This window comes from Vulpes lagopus, chromosome 5 (assembly GCF_018345385.1).
Source record: "Vulpes lagopus strain Blue_001 chromosome 5, ASM1834538v1, whole genome shotgun sequence".
Taxonomy (NCBI): domain Eukaryota; kingdom Metazoa; phylum Chordata; class Mammalia; order Carnivora; family Canidae; genus Vulpes; species Vulpes lagopus.
The window spans coordinates 11,514,736-11,522,343 of NC_054828.1; positions in this window are offsets into that span (position 1 = coordinate 11,514,736).

Consider the following 7,608-nt stretch of genomic DNA (forward strand, 5'->3'; position numbering starts at 1 on the left):
GCTGTTGGTAACTCAGGTTTGCCATTTCTATACACTGGGACCCTTAACCACATGGAAGTCAGCTGGCTCCAAGCTGGCTCTGAGAGCTGCTGGGGGCAGCTCCCCTGGCCCCTGGCCCGCCACAGTGGCTTCCTAGCCAGTGTCCTGGCCTCCCCTCCCCTCCTCAATCCACTCTCCACCCAGAGCCCCCGAGGGTTCTTTATGAACCAGATCAGATCCGATTGTTCTGCCTAAAACTGTCCCGTGACTGCCCCATCCATAGAACAGAACCCTGAGTCCAGGCACAGCCTTCCCTGTCCATGGGGATGGCCCAGCCCCCCTCTCCCACCCATCATCCCTCATCTCTGCCTTCTCCCTCAGTCCCCACCGTTCCCTTCCAAGCTGCTCTCTTAGCCTGGACCTTTCTGCTCTCCCTGTCATTCTCCCTACCTCAGTGTAACTGAGCATGGGATACCCATGAATTCTTGAAACCACCCATAAGGTAGGTGATGAAACTCCCATTTTACAGATGCAGAAACTAAGTCTTACAAAGGAAAGTGATGAGTGTAAGCCCATACAGCCAGGATGTGTGGATGGATGGATGGATGGATGGATGGATGGATGGATGGTTGGACACCCATTTCTAACTCTTTGTTAGAAATGACCAAAATCCAACACAGAATAACTTAAGCAAAAAAGGGAGAAAAAACATCTTCTCGGGAAGCCCTCCCCCGCCCAATGGGCACCCCCAGCCAGGGCTACAGCATCTGAGCTTCTCCTGCAGGTGAAATGGGGAAAACAGGTATGAAAACCTAATTCACACCCATGTCCCCCAGAGATCATAAGATGTCCAAGGTCATATCGGGGTAGGGGGGTGTTCCCTGCTGGATCCCAGAGCCTGGTGCACAAAAAGGTGCCAGGATGCAGATGTAGCCACAGAGGCCAAAGGCAGCCAATGACTGGCTCGAGGCCACAAGCGCAGAGCCTAACAGGGACCTGACCCCAGCCTCCTGCTTTCCCGCCCTGCCATGGGGCTTTACCCACAGAGATCTCCCACCCCAGCAAGGAGTGGGGCACAGGGGACATCCTCTGAGCCCCGCATCCACCAGCCTCCAGCTAGAGTCACCCTGGCACCTGGTCACCACCCTCTTCATTTGCTCAACAGCTCAACACGACTCCTCCACCACTCCTTCTTATCTCCATCTCCCTTCTGTCCTGGAGAGGCTGGGGACCCTGAGGGAGAGAGCTCAGGGCCCGGAGGAGGAGCCTGAGTGGCCTTTGATAAGAGCAGGGAGCAACCAGCATTCGGGCAGAGGGCTAAATGATGGATGGAATGTCCCAGAGCTCCCAGAGGATACAGATAAGTGGGAGGAGAGTGAGCGAGAAAAGATCAGAGGTAGAGAAGGCTGGGTGGGAAAAGTTGGGGCTGCGGACTCTCTCCTCTTCCAGGCAGGGGCTTGGAGAATAGGAGGGTGCTGGGCTCCAGATATGGGGGTGGACAGAGCTGCTTTCCAAATCTGCCTCTTCCTCCTTTGAGCACCTAGTATGTGCCAGACATTTTGTATATACTGCCTCTTAATCCACACCTTAACCCTCCAAGGAGGGGAGCAGTTTCTATTTTACAGGTAAACAACAACTACAACAAACCAGGTTCAGAGAGGTTAGAGAACTTGTCCAAATTACACAGCAAAATAATAATAATAATAATAATAATAATAATAATAATAACAAAAATAACAAACATGGACTCACACAATCAACAAATAATTTTTGAGTGCCTTACTTGTGGCCGACACAGCTAAGCATTGTGGAAGCATGGCCTTGTTGGATCATCATAGTAACTGCTAGACCTCTTTCCAAAGTCTGGCCTTCTGGCTCTGCCTCCCCCAGTGAAGATCCTCTACGCCCAGTGCCTCTGCTGCCACTCTACACAGACAGTTAGCCTGGAAAGATTTGAATTGGTTGAATCTGATATTCTGGTTTATCTAAGAATCAGGAGGCCATTTATAAGGGGCAGCTCAGCATTTGGGACAGAAGTCCAGTGCCCTCTGACCACTCTGCATCCTCCTCCATCAGTTCAGCCAGAGAGTCTGGACCCCAAACCATGTCACAAAGGGCTCTCACCTGACTTACCTCTGTTTCTGCTAGGGAAGTAGTAGAAGTATCCACATTTGGGGTTTTATGGTCAGGTCTGGCACTCCTAAGGGCCAAAGGCAGGCTCTCCATGGGAGGTGGCACTCAAGCCAGGGTACCCTCATCATCGCCATTTTGTAGATGAGAAAATGGAATGTAAGTAGCTCAGCTGGAACTCCAGAACCCGTTTGCTTGACCCCACTCTTTGCCTGATGGGTGACAGAGCCAGGATTCAAGCTATGAGGAACCTGGATTCAGAGCCCACATTCTTCTCCTACTTCCCCTATATCCTCAGGCTGAAGAAGTCTCTCTTTCTCAGGCAGGTCATCGTTTCCATTCTATTCAGGCCTTCAACTGATTAAATGAGACTCACCCACACTAAGAAAGGCAATCTGCTTTACTCAGTCTATTGATCCAAATGTACTGTCATCCAGAAACACCCTCATGGAAACACCCAAAAAGATGTTTGACCAAATGTCTGGGCACCCCATGGGCCATTCAAGTTGACACATAAAATTAACCACCACAAACCGCAATACAAAAACAGACAAATGACTTAAAAGACATTTCTCCAGAGAATATATACAAATGGCCAACAAGCATGGGAAAGATGCTCAATGTCATTGGTCACCAAGGAGATGAAAATCAAACCACAATGAGAAACCCTAGGATGGCTTTAATCAAGAAAATGGCAAAAATGTGGAGAAATTAATACTCTCATGTATCGATGGTGAGAGCATAATATAGTACAGTCACTGCAGGAAACAGTTTGGCGGTTCCTTGAAATATTCGACATGGAATTTCCGTATGCCCCAGAAATCCACCTCTAGGTATATATCCAAGAAATGAAAGCAGGTGTCCATGCAGTCACTCATATACAAGCATGCATAGCAGCATTATTCGTAACAGCCAAAAAGTGAAAACAACCCAAATGTCCATCAGTGAATGAACAGATAATCAGAAGGTGGTACAAGGGCACATTACTCAGCCATAAAGAAGAACAGAGCACTGACCCACGCCACAGTGTGGATGCTCAGTGAAAGAAGCAGACGCCGAACGTCCTTTCCTATGAGAGATTCAGAACAGGTAAATCCATACAGAGAGAAAGCACATTAGAGGTTGCTCAGGGGATGGAGGGAACAGGGGATGGGGATGGGTGCTCTTTTGGAGTGATGGAAAGGTTCTGAAACTAGAGAGAGGCGGTGGTTGCCCAAGACTGGGAATGTACTAGATGCCAGTGAACCATGCACTTTACAATGGTTCCTTGTACCATTGTGATTTCACCTCAGTCATCGTTGTCGTCGTCATCATCATCATCATCATCATCACCATCTAGGCTCCCCATTCGGTTGCTAGGCTTCCTGAGAGCCGGCACCATGTCTACTTCACTCACCACTGTGACCCCAGCACCCGACACAGTCCCTGGCACAAAGGAGGGATTGGTAGAGCCTGGTGGAGGAAATCAACATGGAAAAGAAAGAAAAGCATTCACAAGGAAGCAAGAAAGCAAAGAATCAACCATAATCTATAACCGAAAGAGGGAGTGTAGCCCAAACAGGAATTGGGTTTATTTTGTGTGATTCCACAGGCACAAAATGAGGACCCACTAGGGGGATTCATGAGACAACAGCTCTTGCCTGAACCTAAGCCCTTGAGCTCCTGGTCACTGCACGGGCTACCCTGCGAGGCAGTGAGCATCCTGTCACGAGAGGCATGCAAACAGAGACGAGGGAACTTGTTGAAAGAACTCATGCATCACCAGGAGGGTTTCCCTGGACAGGGAGTTCCTCCCAACTCTGAGCTGCTGTGACCTGAGCCAACTCACAGGTTATTATTACAAATCCATTAACCTCCTGCTGCCTGCTTGCTATGTTATCGAATTAATCACTCTCCAGATAGCCCCTGAGCACCAATGTCCCCCAAAGAGGGTGCCATGTCCCGAAAAGGCAGAGAAGTTCCCAGGTCATTCTTTTTATTTTCTCTGTCCTGACCTGACCTAGTGTTCAGAACGCCAGCTCGGGGGAGCTACGTGCTAATGTCACCAGGTTCAGAGGAGGTTGGTTTGCATTTAATGTCCCTCCAGCAGTACCACCACCAACTGTAGCTCCTGCTGTGCCCAATGCCACTCTGCTCCTGCTCTCCCTTGGGGCCAAGCACCGGTGTCCAGAAAGGAGCCGCTACAACACCAGGAGTGACAGGGTTGGGGAAAGTATGGGCATCCCCAAAGAAACAATAGGGTGTCCTTTTTTTTAAGTTTTATTTTTATTTTTTAAAAGATTTTATTTATTATTTATGATATACATAGAGAGAGAAAGAGGCAGAGACACAGGCAGAGGGAAAAGCAGGCTCCATGCAGGGAGCCCGACGTGGGACTTGATCCCAGGTCTCTAGGATCGGACCCTGGGCCAAAGGCAGGTGCCAAACCACTGAGCCACCCAGGGATCCCCCATAGGGTGTCCTTTAAGCCAGACATTGTGGATATTCTGCAAGAACATGGGAAAATCTATGATGTGAATTTTAATTGTTTATAGATGACATATTATATTACATTATATTATACTACACTATATTTTAATTTGCCTTTTTAGCCCTAATTCTCACCTCCTTCTTCTTTCTACCACAATCCCATTTGGGAGCAGGACAGTGATGTGTCCCAGGAAAGATACCTGAACAGGAACATGGTTTTGGTCTTTGAGATGTAAACATATGTCCCTGGTAGGGTTTGCAGAGAAGCTTCTAGAGAAGCAGACCCCTTGGTCTTTAGCCTTCGTCTTTCTCCTTCATCCTGTCTAGGATGCAGCCCTGGTGCCAAAGATGGAGCTGCCTTCTTACAGCCATAGAGTTGGAAGACATGCTGGTGACGTGCTGTCAGAGCACTGGAGGAGCTGGTCCCCGGAGGCTCCTAGAAGCCACAGAGGTTGAGAGGGTTATGACAGCAGCACACAAGCCCCTGGTGGGTTGAGTTGCTGTGGTTAGTACCTAAAACAAACATAATTCTGACCAATCAGCAGGAATTAAAGAGACCTTAGAAAGGGTAGTGTGGAGGGCCGAACAGATATGTCTACTGGGAACCTCAGAATGTGACCTTATTTGGAATATCTGGAAATGTAATTAAGGTGAGGCTCTCAAGATGAGATCATCCTGGATTAGTGTGGACCCTAAATCCAATGACAGGTGTCATCAGAGGAGATAGAAAAGAAAAAGATGGGGAGCCTCGGTGGGCTCAGTGGTTGAGCATCTGTCTTTGGCTCAGGTTGTGATCCCACTCGATCCTGGGATCGAGTCCCACATCAGGTTCCCTGCGAGAAGCCTGCTTCTCTGTGTCTCTCATGAATAAACAAATAAAATATTTTTTTTAAAAAAAAAGGAAAAAAGGGAGAAGACACACAGGAAAGAAGGGTCAAGTAAAGGAGGAAGCAGAGCTGGGAGTGATACAACCACAAGCCAATGAGCCCCAGGAGCCACCAGGGGCCGGAACAGGCAAGGTGGATTCTCCCCCAGAGCCTTCTGGAGGAGCATGGCCTGCTGACACCTCAATGATTTCAGACTCTGGTTTCCAGAACTGCCAGAGAATAAACTTCTCTCATTTTAAGTCACCAAATTCACGGCCCTTTGTCATGGTAGCCCTAGGACACTAATACATACAGAAAAGTAGAGGATGAGACACTGACGCTGGGCATCTGAAGGATAAATAGGAATTCTTTGGTGAAGAGGAAACCGATCTTCTTGAAACATGAACAGTGAACTATAATAATAATAATAGTAGTAACAATAGCAACACTTGTTAGACATGTCTTGTGCTTTGTGCCTTATATCCCTCCCCCTAATCCTTATACCAAAGCCCAGTAATGGTATCATTGTCCCTTTTTAATATCTTGGAGATTGAGGCACAGAGAGGTTAAATAAAGATGCTGGGGGAAGGATCCCGGCAGATGCTGAGGCGGGTACCCCCACACACACACACTCCTCACTCTGAAGACCCAGACTCCCTTCCAAGTCTCTGATCTCCAGGGCAAGTCAGACAGAAGGGCCGAGCATACTAGCTGCACAGCCCTCATCATCCAGTGGCAGGTGGGATAAGAACTCACCAGCTTCCCCGGCCCCCAGTGGGGGTGACCCTGGACATGCTCCTCGCAGTCTCCCCAAGTCCCCAGCAGAGCCGAGCTGCCCACAGCAGCTGTCGGCTTAGAGGTGAGCCCTCCTTTCCCCACCACGTCTCACATCCCTGCTCCCCAGGTGATGCTTCCAGGAACTGACTCACAACAAACCACTGTACTCCAATCAGGTCCGTGCTCGTGCTCAGGGTGCGCTCCTGGGAGAACCGCAAACCCTAAGAGTGTTGGAGTCGGGGCCCACATCGGGTTTATGTGACCCCAGGGCCCGAGCGCAGACCCTCTAATGTCCTCTGCTCTGTGTGCCCATATGCATAACAGCCCCAAGTGCCTCTACTTGTAGGGACACAAACTGACAAGTAGCCAGCGAGCCGCAGCCCAGAGCAGGACTGGGGAGGAGGCCCTTGAACGTGAAAACGTTCTAACATTTTCCGTGTCCACCACGGTGTCTGTGGCACCGACCTGGATGTGCTCCAGCAAGACACCTGCACCTCCCTAACCACTCCGGCTTCTCCAGGTCTCGGGCCACTTGTCACCCAATGCTCACATCTGTTCACTCTGAGAAATGAGCAGAGGGCGGTCATTCCAGCAGAGAGCTTCACAGACAATTCTGGGGATGGCCGTGAAGCTTGTGGGGCGAGCCAGCGCCAGATGAGAAATTGCTATGCCCCAGCAGTTCTGCAAAATTCAAAGCTTTTTGCTGGAGCAGAGGGTCAGGGATTGGAAAGGTTTCTTGTGTAATCATCACAAAACGCCACCTTGTCAGCATTGCCAAAAAAGATGGTCGTGGGTGTCTGGTCCGCTTCAGGAGCCAGCCCTTTCTCTGCTTCCTAACGGGAATAACACAGAGGAAGTGGCGGCCAATTCTTCTGCTACAATAAACTGCTTCCTTGGGCACTTTTTTTCATCTAAAGGAAAACTGCCTTCATCTCTTGGGTTTCTTGCAAGGAGAGCTTTCTGTCCCCCCATAGAGGGTAGGAGTATACTTAAGTCATTCATTCATTCATTCATTCAATAACTGCATGCTCTCGAGTAGCAATAACTGCCAGCATTTGCTGAGTGTCTGCTCTGTGGCTGTATCACGCGTTTTACCTGCATTACCTCATTTAAGGCATATGAAGCGCTCTGAAGTTGGTCATTCTTCCCATTCTACAAATAGGGAAACAGAGGCTCAGCCAAGTTCATTAGCTGTCTCAAGGCCAGCCAGCCAGCCAGCAGGAGAAAAGAGATGCAAACTCCAATCCCACACTCCCTTATTAGCCGTGTTGTACCAGACAGGTCCGTTAACTCAGTGAACTGAGCCTCAGTCTCCCCCTCTGGAACTAGATGTGCTGACCGCTAAAGTCAGAGAGCACAGGACAGAGCCACCAGACAGGTGAAGTGC